A 14,397-nucleotide genomic window follows, 5' to 3' on the forward strand; every position below is an offset into this window, starting at 1 on the left:
CTGATTCCATATAAAACGAAGTAATGTTTTTTCAAGATCTTTAAAATATGACAGTGGAGCTTTAATAGGGAGTGCGTTGAAATTATATATTGCTTTGGGTAGTATGGACATTTTGATAATGTTGATTCTTCCTAGCCATGAGCATGGTATGTTTTTCCATTTGTTAACATTTTCAGCTATTTCTTTTCTTAGAGTTTCATAGTTCTCTTTATAGAGATCTTTCACGTCTTTTGTTAGGTAAATTCCCAAATATTTCATCTTCTTTGGCACTACTGTGAATGGGATAGAGTCCTTAACTGCTTTTTCAATTTGACTGTTGTTGGTGTATATAAAGGCTACCGATTTATGAATGTTGATTTTGTAACCTGAGACGCTGCTGTATTCCTTGATCACTTCTAGGAGTTTTGTAGTAGAGTCCCTAGTGTTTTCCAGATACACAATCATATCATCTGCGAAGAGCGAGAGTTTGATATCTTCTGACCCTATATGGATACCCTTGATCGCCTTTTCTTCCCTAATTGCGGTGGCTAAAACTTCCATTACAATGTTGAAAAGCAATGGAGACAATGGGCAGCCTTGTCTGGTTCCTGATCTGAGTGGAAATGATTCCAATTTAACTCCATTCAATATGATATTGGCTGTGGGTTTGCTGTAGATAGCCTCTATCAGTTTAAGAAAAGTCCCTTCTAGACCAATTTTCTTGAGTGTTCTGATCATGAAGGGATGCTGGATATTATCAAAAGCTTTTTCTGCATCGATTGAGAGAATCATATGGTCTTTGTTTTTTAATTTGTTTATGTGCTGAATTACATTTATAGATTTACGTATATTGAACCAGCCTTGAGACCCTGGGATAAAACCAACTTGGTCATGATGTATAATTTGTTTGATGTGTTGTTGGATTCTGTTTGTTAGGATCTTGTTGAATGTTTTTGCATCTATATTCATTAGTGATATTGGTCTATAATTTTCTTTTCTTGTTGGGTCTTTTCCTGGTTTGGGGATCAGGGTGATATTTGCTTCATAGAACGTGTTGGGTAGTCTTCCTTCTTTTTCTACATTTTGGAACAGGTTGAGTAATATAGGTACTAATTCCTCTTTAAAGGTTTGGTAGAATTCTGACGTGAAACCATCTGGTCCCGGGCTTTTCTTTTTAGGGAGGTTTTGTATAGTTGATGCTATTTCTGAACTTGATATGGGTCTGTTCAACATTTCCACTTGATTCTGGTTAAGTCTTGGAAGGTGGCGTGCTTCCAAGTATCGGTCTATTTCCTTCAGATTTTCATATTTCTGAGAATAAAGTTTCTTGTAATATTCATTAAGGATTTTTTGGATTTCTGATGAGTCTGTGGTTATTTCGTCTTTGTTGTTTCTGATTGATGATATTAGAGATTTTACTCTTTTTTTCCTGATTAGGTTGGCCAGAGGTTTATCTATTTTATTGACCTTTTCAAAAAACCAGCTTTTTGATTTATTGATCTGTTGTATTATTCTTTTGTTTTCAATTTCATTTAATTCTGCTCTAATTTTGTTTATTTCTTTTCTTCTACTGGGTTTGGGGTTGGAATGTTCTTCCTTTTCCAGTTGCATGAGATGTCCCATTAAGTTTGTTAACTTCCTCTCTTTCTGTTCTCTTGAGGAAGGCTTGCAGTGCTATAAATTTCCCTCTTAGAACTGCCTTTGCAGTGTCCCAGAGGTTCTGATAGCTTGTGTCTTCATTGTCATTTTGTTCCAAAAAATTGGTGATTTCTTTCTTAATCTCATCTCTGACCCAGCTATCATTCAGCATAAGGTTATTTAACTTCCATGTTTTTGTATGGGTATGCAGATTCCTGTTGTTACTCAATTCAAGTTTTATTCCATGATGGTCCGAGAAGATGCATGGAATAATTTCTATTCCTTTAAATGTACTGAGGTTAGACTTGTGACCTAAAATGTGATCAATTTTGGAATAAGTTCCGTGGGCTGATGAGAAGTACGTGTATTCAGTTTTGTTGGGATGAAATGTTCTGTAGATGTCTGCTAAATCTAAATATTGGATGGTTAGGTTTAAATCTAAGATTTCTTTGCTCAGCTTCTTTCTGGAGGATCGATCCAACACTGCCAAGGGAGTGTTGAAATCTCCCAACGATTATGGAGCTGGAGGAAATCAAGTTACTCATGTCTGTTAGAGTTTCTCTTATAAATTGAGGTGCATTCTGGTTGGGTGCATAGATATTAATAATTGAGATCTCGTCATATTGAGTATTACCCTTAACAAATATGAAGTGACCATTCTTGTCCTTCCTTACTTTTGATGGTTTAAAGCCTACTGTATCTGCAAATAAAATTGCAACACCTGCTTTTTTCTGATTACCATTTGCCTGAAATATGGATGACCATCCTTTCACCCTGAGTCTGTATTTGTCTTTTAAGTTGAGATGTGACTCTTGTATGCAACAAATATCTGGCTTGAGTTTTTGTATCCAGTCAGCTAACCTATGCCTCTTTAGAGGACAGTTTAAGCCATTCACATTGATGGAGAGTATTGATAAGTCTGGTGGAATTTTGGGTATCGAGTTTTTCAAAGGTCCAGTGGACATTTTTAATCCTTTCGCCAGTGTGGAAGTTGGAGTTTGATCCGAAGTTTCTGAGTGAGTTTACTTTTGTGGTATAGGATTGGGTTGGTCATTGTGGAGGATAGGTCTGAGAACATCCTGAAGAGCTGGTTTAGTTATGGCAAATTTTTTCAACATATGAATGTCATTGAAGTATTTAATTTCTCCATCATAGATGAAACTCAGTTTAGCTGGATTCAAGATCCTGGGTTGAAAGTTTTTTTGCTTTAGGAGATTAAAAGTTGATGACCACCCTCTTCTTGCTTGAAAAGTTTCAGCAGAGAGATCTGCAGTTATTCTAATATTCTTACCTTTGTACGTTATAGTTTTCTTTCGCCGGGCTGCTTTGAGAATCTTCTCTTTCATGTTAACTTTAGTGAAGCTAATTATGATATGTCTGGGAGATGGCTTATTGGGGTTGAATCGTGCTGGGGTTCTGAAGCTGTCTGCTATCTGAATTTCAGATTCTCTAGGCATGTCTGGAAAATTTTCTTTCATAATTTCATGTAGAAGGGCCTCTGTGTCCTTGGCAGCCACTTCATCATTCTCCGAAATTCCTATAACCCTTACGTTGTTTTTTTTCGAATTATCTGAGAGCTCTCTGAGTGAGTGATCCGTTTTTGCTCTCCATTTCTCTTCCTCTTTGAGAGATTGGGAGCGTTCGAAGACTTCATCTTCAATGTCAGAAATCCTTTCTTCTGCTTGCTCCATTCTGTTACTGAGGGATTCTACTGTATTTTTCATATCTTTGAGGGCTGCAAGTTCTTGTTTCAGTGTGTCTAAGTCTTTGGTGGTTTTGTCTTTAAATTCGTTAAATTCTTGAGACAATTTTTGAATTTCTCCTCGAATTCCTAATTCCATTTTATTAATCTTGTCTGCAAACCAAATTCTGAATTCGACTTCTGACATCTCAGCCAGTTGTTTATGAATGGGATCTTCAATCACATCTGCCGTATCTTTCCTTGGGGGGGTTGATCTATTCTGGTTATTCATGTTACCAGAGTTTTTCCACTGATTCCGCCCCATGGTTTACTCCCTTTGGTTTTTCCCCTGGGGTTTTATCAAGGGCCCGTACAGTGTTGTGGCCTGAGAAACTGGGGCCCTGTCTGGTGTGGTGGAGCAAAGTGGTTCTGTCTTGTTTTCAGCTGGTTTCTGTTCGATCCTATTGCAACTTCTACTCTGGCTTGAAGTCTCAGCTGTGTGGAAAAATCAGCAATTAAGTCACCCCACCTGCCCACCTCTGGCCCCAGTTGGAAAAGGAGAATCAAACCTTCCTACAATCGCACACCCAGGGCACCGCCTGGAGAGTCCTCAGTCTATTAGCCCAGTTCAAAAGGTCCGAATCAACTGTCTCAATCGGCACTTGTCTCGGGTGGAAGGGTTCAAGAGGTCTCTGGGAACTGGATCACAGGGGCCTGGTGACTCCTCTGACACAGCTCACCCCAGTGCAGCGTGGAGTCAGGAGGAGCCACCCAGCAAACAGAGCAGTCTGGGAAGGTTGACGTCTCCTTCCCCACTTTGCCCCTCCGTCGGACCCAGTCACTGGTATCTCTGCAGATGGCTAACCCAGTTGCCTGCAGTGAACAGACACTCCAGGGGTTTGCACCTGCCTGAATCGCAAGGAAGTCTGCCAGGCCCCCGCAGACTGCCGCTATCTAGCAGGAGGAGATGGGGCCTGACATCTTTGAGTGTTTGATGCAGGTGATGGGAAGGAGGTGTTCACTCAGGCTTAGCCCCGTCCCTGATGGATGCTGCTAACAGAACAGAACAGACAACTTTGTGAGGTTCTGTCTCTGTTCCTGTCGTCGCCTACAGGAGACGGGCTGTTTTGAGTTCAAACGTCTTTGCTGCTGGAGAATTGCGTCTGAACACCTCTCTGGGTCGCCCCGCCCTGGAGGCTTCCGGGTTTGTGAGCCGTGTCACCGGTGGCCTCCTCTGGTTGCCCAGGGAGACAGGGGGTGTGGCCTCAGAATATCCAGAAGTGAGCGTTCTGCTGTTAAATAAAAAACGGCTGTTGATCTACCTCCAGGGAACTGCTGCTCTGGTGTGGGCACTCAGGCGACCCTTTTCTCCTCTGTCCCGCGCCCCAGAGTCAGCACTGAGCGGCCGCAGTTTGTGCTGGGTCCACACCCCTTAAGAGATCCCCCAAGAATCAGAACTCTTGGGGGATGGGCCCCCAGACCCCGATTGGGAATGGGGGGAGGGAAGCTAGAGTTTCATTCAGTTTCACGCAATACTACGGTCCGGGGAGGGCTCCTGCACTGCACCGCAGGGAAGTGCCGCCAAGGCTTGATTTCCCCTCAGCAGAGTGCCCTCTCCTCGCTCATGTATCCCAGAGTCAGCGCTGACCTGACGCAGCTCAGGCACTGTGAACTCCCATCGAGAAATCACCCAAGGAGCCGAACTCCTGGGGGATAGCCCCTCAGACCCCGAGTGAGAGTAGGGGTTCTCAGCTCTCAGTGGGGAGGCCAGAGTCTGATTCAGTCTTGGGCCCTGTATGTCCGGGGAGGGTTGCTGCACTGCACCGCAGGGAAGTGCCGCGAGGCGTGACTCCCCCTCAGCCCGGTGCCCTCTCCTCACTCGGCGCGCCTCAGAGTCAATGCTGACCAGTCGCAACTCGGGGACTGTCCACTCCCCTTGAGAAATCACCCAAGGATCCGAAGTCCTGGGGGACAGGCCTCCAGACCTCAGTGGGCGGGAGGGGAGCGCCGGGGATTCAGGGTTGCCGGCAAAGGATTCCCAAAGTTTTATTCAGCCCTATGCCGGCAGGAGAACGCCACGCCACCCCAGTAGGGGAGGTAGGTCCAGTTTTTAGAAGGTCTCTCCCGTGGAGTGTAGTGGGAGGGCCTTTGATTTCTGCCCGCTTGTTCAATTGTGGGGCTCTAGAGCCGGTCTCATGGGGGAGGGGGACTCCCGTCCGCTTGGTGGTGGATTTTGTACCTTTTGTTTGCGTCCTTGTGATCACAACTTGCCTCAGCGGTGTTGATGTGCGTTCTTCAGCCTTCTCTCTTGGTGAGGCTCAAGTCCACCAGGATACTTACTAAATTCCTGTCCCTTAACTCTCCTTCTGGACGGGAGCCTTTGTTGAAAGCTGGCTTCAGTCCGCCATCTTGTCTCCCACCCCGAGGTTTTTTTTTAATTGAGATTTAATTCACATGCCATAAAATCAGCCCTTGCAAAGTGGTTGAATTCCGTGGTTTTGAGTATATTCACAAAGTTGTGCAACCATGACTAGTATCTAATTCCAGAATGTTTCGTCATCCCTGAAACCCACCCCACTGGCAGTTGCTCCCCATCTCTCCCTTGACTAGTCTTTCTGTTCTGTGGATTTACCTGTTCTGGATATTTTATGTAATGGAAGTATCCAGGATGTAGCTTTTTATGTCTGGTTTCTTTTACCTAGTATGTTTCCCAGGTTCGTCCACTAAGTAGCATAAATTAGTACTTTTTATGGCTGGATAAAATGGCATTGTATAAATGTAGCACATTTTGTTTTTCTATTCATCAGTGGATGGACATTTGAATTGGTTCTCACTTTTGGTTATTGCAAATAATGCTGCCATGAGCATCCCTGGACACGCTCTTGTGCGGTCGCATGTTTTTACTTCTCTTGGTTATATGCCCAGCAGTGAGACTGTGGGTCACAAAGCAGGTCTACGTTTCACATTTTAAGGAACTGTTGAACTATTTTCCCAAACTGCTGCACCATCTACATAAAACAAGATGTGCCGTATAGTCTCCTCAAAATAAAAGTGAAATCCTCTCAGAGTATAGGATTGCCTGGACATGAACTTGGTAGTTCTCAGTAGGAACTAACAGGAGTGTGCCCTCCCCCATTCCAAGTCAAAGAGTGGTAACACCCAGTCCTGCAGCACGTTCACACGAATCTGTCGTGTCTGTAATATCCTGAATGATGATGTTATCGGCTTTGTTGCTTGGTTTTCTGTTTGTTTTAGATCTGGTTAAGGGTTATGGCTGCCTACAGGCATACGCTTTTGCACAGAGTTTCTAGAAGTTCCATTCAATAGGAATCTAAAGGAAAGGAGAATTGTAAAAGCTCAGAATGGGCAGTGTGAACATCCAGATTGACCAGTGCCACAGTCCTTAGCTAACAGAAAAGTTAGTCACCAAGAGCAGAGCCAAGGCAGCAAGATAGTGCCAGTGAAACTCAGTGTTTGTACCCTGAACATTACCGAATTGGAGGACTCCTGAACAGGAATGAAATAGCAGACTATTAGAAAACCTCAGCTACTTAGTCACAACATGTGCAGCATGTCACCCGTGCGTGATGCACAGGAGAAAACGCAGGAAGCCTAATTACACATATAATGAAAAGCTCTTTCTAGTGAAGGACCTAAGTTAACAATGTTGAGGCAAGGATATGAGATATGTGTCATGGGAGCCGAAGCTTTTTTGGAGCCAAAGGCTAAAGTGTACAAAGAAAAAGGAACAGTGAATGTTTAGGTACACCCTCAGATAAATAAATGATATTAAATTTATAAACTCGTGAAGTCACTTGATAAGAAATCAAGTATAGTTCCTTGGCCAAACACTGGGCTATGCAGGTATAGGACAAGATTCCGTGAGGCCTAGAAGAGATGGGCTGGTGTGTGACTGAGAGAGGGATGGATGGTGATATCAGCCCATGTCGTGTTAGGAAAGTTGGGACTCCAGCCTAGGAAAGGTGAAGAGAGCTTGTTGAATATCTCTGATAATGATGTGTGCCTTACCATAAAGGACAGGACGCTTGGTTTAGGAAGAAACACATTAGCCAATGAAACAAAATAAAATCAGGAAGTGACACATGATATATGGTCACCTTCGAAGTCCTCCCCTTGGCCATTGGTGACCCTAGTGATATTCAGCAATGAGGTACATAGGACTTTTTCTAGGATGAGTTTACAATCTTAATGTCAGACCACATACAATGACAGCTCTGATGGCCTCTCCAGATAAAGAGCTCCCAGATTGCTTTGAGGGTGAACTGGGCGCTGGTGTTGGTGCAGAGCTTCCCAAGGGCAGCACCTCAAAGGTGACCATAGTGATGTTCAGCAACTGTGTATGCAGAACTTTTTCCAGGATGAGTTTGAGAACTTAGTTGCTCAAACTTGTACGGCATCAATTGGATTTTGATAATGGTTCCCAGGAAAACTCAAGGAGAAAATTTTTCAAAAAGATCATGCTAGAATGACTAGATATCAATATGAAAACAAAAATGAAGCAATCAACCTGAACCATTCATAAAAATGTTGAACTATTCATAAAAATTTTAGTTGACATGGTCCAGAAACATAAACGTGAAAGCTTAAAGCATAAATCTCTAAGAAAAAAGCAGAGTATCTTTCAACCTATATCTATATCTCTATATATGGGTTATATAGTTATATAGGTTATATATATAAAAGAAAAAATTTGGCAAATTTGACTTCATTGAAATTCAAAGTTTCTGCTTCTCAAAGACATTCTTTTTTTATTTTTTATTTATTTTTTATTTTTTTGTAGAGACAGAGTCTCACTGTACCACCCTTGGTAGAGTGCCGTGGCGTCACACGGCTCACAGCAACCTCTAAGTCTTGGGCTTACACGATTCTCTTGCCTCAGCTTCCCGAGCAGCTGGGACTACAGGCGCCTGCCACAATGCCCGGCTATTTTTTGGTTGCAGTTTGGCCGGGGCTGGGTTTGAACCCGCCACCCTCGGTATATGGGGCCGGCGCCCTACTCAATGAGCCACGGGCGCCGCCCTCAAAGACATTCTTAGGAAAATTAAAGTCCAAGCTATAGACTGAGATAAAGAGTCCAAGGCATTTATCTGTCAATCAAAAGATGTGTATCTAGAAAATGCAACGAACTCTAAGAAATCAATATAAAAAGACAAAAAAATCTAATTTAAAACAAAGAAGGCAAAAGATTTGAAAATCTATTTCACAAAAGGAGATTCACTAATGGCAAAGAAGTGCGTGGAGAAGCTTCAACACCGTTAGTCATCATGAAATGATATTTAAACGCCTAGCGGGTAGCCCTCAATGCCTACCAGTCCCTGCAGTTTGAGACAGAGTGATGATAAGGATGTCGAGTTACCAGAGCACTCTTACTTCGCTGGTGGAGTAGGGAATCATAAAAGCACTTTTGGCAACAATTGAAAAGTTTCCTATGAAGTTAAATACACACCCCTCACCTGCAATTTAGCAGTTTAATCCCCAACACCTATGCAAGATAAATGAAAGTAGCTATTTTGTTTATTTATTCCAGCATAAAAATTGTTCTAAAATTTAGTGGCTTCAAACAATAACTAGTTATTGTCTCAGGATTACCTGGGTTGACAGGAGACTGGACTCACTGGGTGATTCACTCAGTGTGTCTGAAGTTGCTGTCATCTGATCGTCGGAAACCTAACCGGCTGGCGAGTACACTAGATCCCTTACATGGCAGACAACTGCAGCGGGCTGTCAGCGGAGCTGGCCAGCCCGTGAGCTGGAGTGCCTCCGGTCTCTCCCTACGGCCTCTGAACATGGCTCTGGCCTCTCACAGCACCGGGCTTGGCTTCCGAGAGGAATCATTCCAGAAGAGAGGGGTGGAAGCTGCATGTCTGCTTCATGAGCTACACAGAATCACAGCTGCATGTTCTTATCAAAGCCAGGCGTGGAGCCAGCTCAGAATCAGGGGTGTGAAAAGAAATAGCACAGCTAATTGGGAAGAGTAGCAGTAATTTTATGGCAATCATCTTTTTCCCGCCACATACAAAATGATTTCTCTTTTCTATGACATAATCCCTGGTCATGGCATTTGTCAATCTGGTACCAAACTTTAGTTGTTTAGGGGAAAAAAGTAAGAACTGTTTCTGTGGTACATTCTGTTCCAAAGAAAATGACCTCCAGTTTGACTTACTAACGCTGAATTTTTTGAAAACCAAATGATTCAAAGCAAAACATTTCGTTTAACATTTCGTTAAAACAATCTGGTCAAGTTACTCCTCAGAGGCAGCCATGCTTTAAAATCCCACCTGGTTAGTAGTAAGGGACTCATAGTCCAATGTTGGCCAGAATTTCTAGGATTTTGTGACATTTGGCTCAGCATTGCAACACTTTTTATGTCAACATGAGCAATTTCCTAATTCCCTGTTCTTATGAAAATAACATTTTAAGTGTGTGTTAAAGCAGTTTTTCACTGGGAAATCACAATCAGATTTAGAGAAAAATGGTAGAAAAAAATCATTAATGCAGTTTTATTTTGTGGGTTGTTTTTTTCCCCAGCTTCTCCAGCCTTTAGATACACGTATTAAGACAATTCCTGTCCTTCTTTTTTTCTTTTTCTTTTGGTCTTGGTTGGTTGTGGTTGTGGTGGTGGTGCTGTGTCTGTGTGTGTCTGTCCTTGTTTTTTGTCTTGGTCTTGGTTGGTTGGTGGTGGTGATGGTGGTGCTGTGTCTGTGGGTGTCTGTCCTTGTTGTTTGTCTTGGTCTTGGTTGGTTGGTGGTGGTGATGGTGGTGCTGTGTCTGTGGGTGTCTGTCCTTGTTTTTTGTCTTGGTCTTGGTTGGTTGGTGGTGGTGATGGTGGTGCTGTGTCTGTGGGTGTCTGTCCTTGTTTTTTGTCTTGGTCTTGGTTGGTGGTTGTGGTGGTGGTGCTGTGTCTGTGTGTGTCTGTCCTTGTTGTTTGTCTTGGTCTTGGTTGGTTGGTGGTGGTGATGGTGGTGCTGTGTCTGTGTGTGTCTGTCCTTGTTTTTTGTCTTGGTCTTGGTTGGTTGGTGGTGGTGATGGTGGTGCTGTGTCTGTGGGTGTCTGTCCTTGTTTTTTGTCTTGGTCTTGGTTGGTTGGTGGTGGTGATGGTGGTGCTGTGTCTGTGGGTGTCTGTCCTTGTTTTTTGTCTTGGTCTTGGTTGGTGGTGGTGATGGTGGTGCTGTGTCTGTGTGTGTCTGTCCTTGTTGTTTGTCTTGGTCTTGGTTGGTTGGTGGTGGTGATGGTGGTGCTGTGTCTGTGTGTGTCTGTCCTTGTTTTTTGTCTTGGTCTTGGTTGGTTGGTGGTGGTGATGGTGGTGCTGTGTCTGTGTGTGTCTGTCCTTATTGTTTCTCTTGGTCTTGGTTGGTTGGTGGTGGTGATGGTGGTGCTGTGTCTGTGTGTGTCTGTCCTTGTTGTTTGTCTTGGTCTTGGTTGGTGGTGGTGATGGTGGTGCTGTGTCTGTGTGTGTCTGTCCTTGTTGTTTGTCTTGGTCTTGGTTGGTTGGTGGTGGTGATGGTGGTGCTGTGTCTGTGTGTGTCTGTCCTTGTTGTTTGTCTTGGTCTTGGTTGGTTGGTGGTGGTGATGGTGGTGCTGTGTCTGTGTGTGTCTGTCCTTGTTGTTTGTCTTGGTCTTGGTTGGTTGGTAGTGGTGCTGTGTCTGTCCTTACTGTTTCTTTTGGGCTTTGTTTGTTGGTTGTGATGGTGGTGCTATGTGTATGTGTTTGCCCTTTGTTTTCATGGACACTGTTGTGGAGACTTGGCAAATGTTTGGTCTTGGCAATTTTTTCCAGTAGTCACAAGGGAGGTAAATAGATATTTTGACTGTCTAGAGCAGGGGTCCTCAAACTGCAGCCTGCGGGCCACATGAGGTGGTGTGATTGTACTTGTTCCCATTTTGTTTTTTTACTTCAAAATAAAATATGTGCAGTATACATAGGAATTTGTTCATAATTTTGTTTTTTTTAAACTATAGTCCGGCCCTCTATTGGTCTGAGGGACAGTGAATTGGCCCCCTGTTTAAAAAGTTTGAGGACCCCTGGTCTAGAATCTAGACTATGTATAAATCATACACAAACAAATACATCACAACTATGCCTACATGAGCAGTGATGACAAGGTTCTGCTATATATTAAATAATAATGAAATATATTGTGAGGTTATGCATAAGTAAATATTCTGCTAAGAACATACAAGGTGTGGAAGGAATGGTGGTCATAAACAATCCAGCAAGCGGCCATTGTTAAGCATAGTATTAGAAGTCTAGCATCCATAAATGACCTTTGCACTATTGTACAAATGCCTTCTTAAAGATATTTACAGTAGTTAATGCTAAAGTGATTCTCTCTCTCTCAGAAGGAGGGAGGGGTGGGGAAAGGAAGAGCTGAGAGAGGGAAGAAGGGAGGGGGTGGGGCCTTGGTGTGTGCCACACCTTTGGGGAGCAAGACATGATTGCAAAAGGGACTTTGCTTAACAAATGCAATCAGTGTAACCTGGTTTCTTGTACCCTCAGTGAATCCCCAACAATGAAAAAAAAATAGGAAAATAAATGATTCTCTCTCTTTCTTTCTCTCTTTCTTTCCTTCTTGTTTCTGAAGAAAGGAAAAAGTGAGAACAATGAATACTTCCTGTTTCTGTAAACCCAAGGCTTTGCAACCACTTAAAGCTTTAATCCTCATCATTTTTTTCTATGCGTCATCTCCTGTTGTCAACAAAAACTTCTGTAGGTTTGTTCAGCTGGACGAAAGCTAATAGTCACCCCATTTACCCAGAAAGTGACAAGGAAAAGCCCAGTGAAGGTGATTTACAGTCTAATTTGGTAGAAGCCCAGTGAAGTTTTATTAATTTACTTCATTCTGAAACAGATTTAATCTGCAGTGGGCAGCAAAGAAAACTGGATAACAAGCAGAAGCAATGACAATATTTCCGACATTTCACATTCAGCTAAAGCGACTTTGAAGCAGAGTTCTTCCCAGAATGCCGCTGCTTCTTTATTAGACCACCAAGTGCAAAGAAGGAGATGAATGGTGCTGACACGGTCAAGGAAAGTCAAGAGTTCCTGGCTTTCCTTTGCATCCAAGGAAGTAACTCTATCCTCCATGTAAACAATTCTTTTCTTCCTCAGATTGGTATAGATATGATTAACCTCATAATGTGTGTACAACTTTAGTTACTGCAATTGTATAGCAGTTCTAAAAGTAATGTATATAAATGAAAATAGAAACACAGACAAATATTTGAAAAGGCCTATGTCACACTAAACCACATAATTTGATTTGTGGAAAAAGTAATTTAAAATGCCATTCTATACTGTTGATATTCAACACTGTACCTTAATCAGAATTTCCCCTTGTCACCTGTCCCAGCAAATATGTACTTTGTTTGGTACCTTGGTGCTTTACTATGTAATTTTTTGTTTGTTAGTTTATGAGACAGGATCTCCCTCTGTTGCCCAGGCTGAAGTGCAGGGCATGGTTAGAGGTCCCTGCAACCTTGAACTCCTGAGTTCAAGTGATCCTCCTGCCTCAGCCTCTGAAAGCACTGGGATTAGAGGCATGAGCCATAATTTTCTTTCTTTTTATAGTAAGTGTGCTGGGTACTGAGCATTCTTCTGCACTGTTGATATTGTAAAAACTAAAATTATCATTTGAACTTTCTCTGAGACTAACCAAGAAACAATTCTTAGCATCAAAGTCAGTCAATTCAAAATTGTGGCGTTAAAAAAAAAAAAACCCAGAGACGTTAACGACAGTACACACACAGAAAACACGTAAAATAAGAAGTGTTATCAGTATTCACCATCAAGTGCTCGTAGACTGCTCACTACTGAATTTAGCACTAGTGGGAGTTTACGTGAGAAATATAAGACATCACCACTGATTTAAAGAGTTCACAGTTGACTCGAGGGAGAGAAAAGCAAAGGAAGAAATAACTGAACCCGGCCTTATGAGGAAGCAGCGTCAGCTCCCGAGATGTCCAAGTACCACAGGCGGGAGGAGCCTGCTGTACGCAGTGCTGTGAGAATAAACCCTCTCAGAGGAGACGGAACTTTCAATCTGTCTTGAGAAAGTGAGGGATTTAGAAAGCAGAAGACGGCTTCACGTTGGGTTACCTAGAAGTACCTTTGACATTATTGTGGCCTTAAAGCTGGGAGTGAATAAACCGAGGATTTCAATAGCTTCAACTGTGGTTGTTGGGCAATATAAGAAAGTGGTTAGCCAGACTGTGGACAGCCGCTGGGGGTGTCTGTCAGTGACCGTGAACATGGTGGTTTGTGATCTGGAAACCATTAAAAATTTCTTAAGGCAGATTCTCTAGTGCTTGACTTGTAATCCAGGCATTTCCATGACTTAATCAATTTTTCTGGCCTTACTTTCCCTGGCTGGAAAATGGGGAAAAGAATGTCTGTAATCTGCATCAAGGAGTCAACGTAAAGCTGAAGAAGTAAGACCATGACCGTGGTTTGGAAGCCACGGCAGACACGAGGAACAGTGCTCTGTGGCATAATGACTCAGATTAGATCCCTCTTGATAGACAGTAAATCTTTCAGGCTACCAGGATGGTAACGCCATTATCTGGATTATTTTATTATAGTTGAAAAAAATAACACAGAGTTTTTCTCTACCACCTGGACACAGTACAGGTGCAACAAATAGCTTCTCTTTCAACTGGCAAGGAGGAAGCCATTGCTTTTAAAGGCTCTGTCTCCAGTAGTTCTTCATGCTGTCACTCTCAGCCTCAAGGGGTCTCTGGGCATCCGTATTCCTGTCTGTCTTTGTACAAGACCAACATCAGAGATGCCTGGACAGGAGCCAGATATGGACAGTGGACCAGAATGATTTGGACAAGAAATGACCCCTGCACCCTGCCTGGGCAGCACAATGCCTCACTCAAGTGGAGACTTTCCATTACCTGCTTGCAGGCTGTAGAAATATTTTTTTTCCTTGTACCCTATCAACAATCCCTGGTGAGATGATCCAGGTACAAACCAGTTGGTACATGAATAGCCGCATATGTGTGTGTCTCTAAGGCATCAGGGAAGTGGCAACCTTTTCTCATGAGCCTTCTCTGATCTGACCATTTGGTGACAAATA

This window comes from Nycticebus coucang, chromosome 1 (genome assembly GCF_027406575.1).
Source record: "Nycticebus coucang isolate mNycCou1 chromosome 1, mNycCou1.pri, whole genome shotgun sequence".
Classification (NCBI taxonomy): Eukaryota; Metazoa; Chordata; class Mammalia; order Primates; family Lorisidae; genus Nycticebus; species Nycticebus coucang.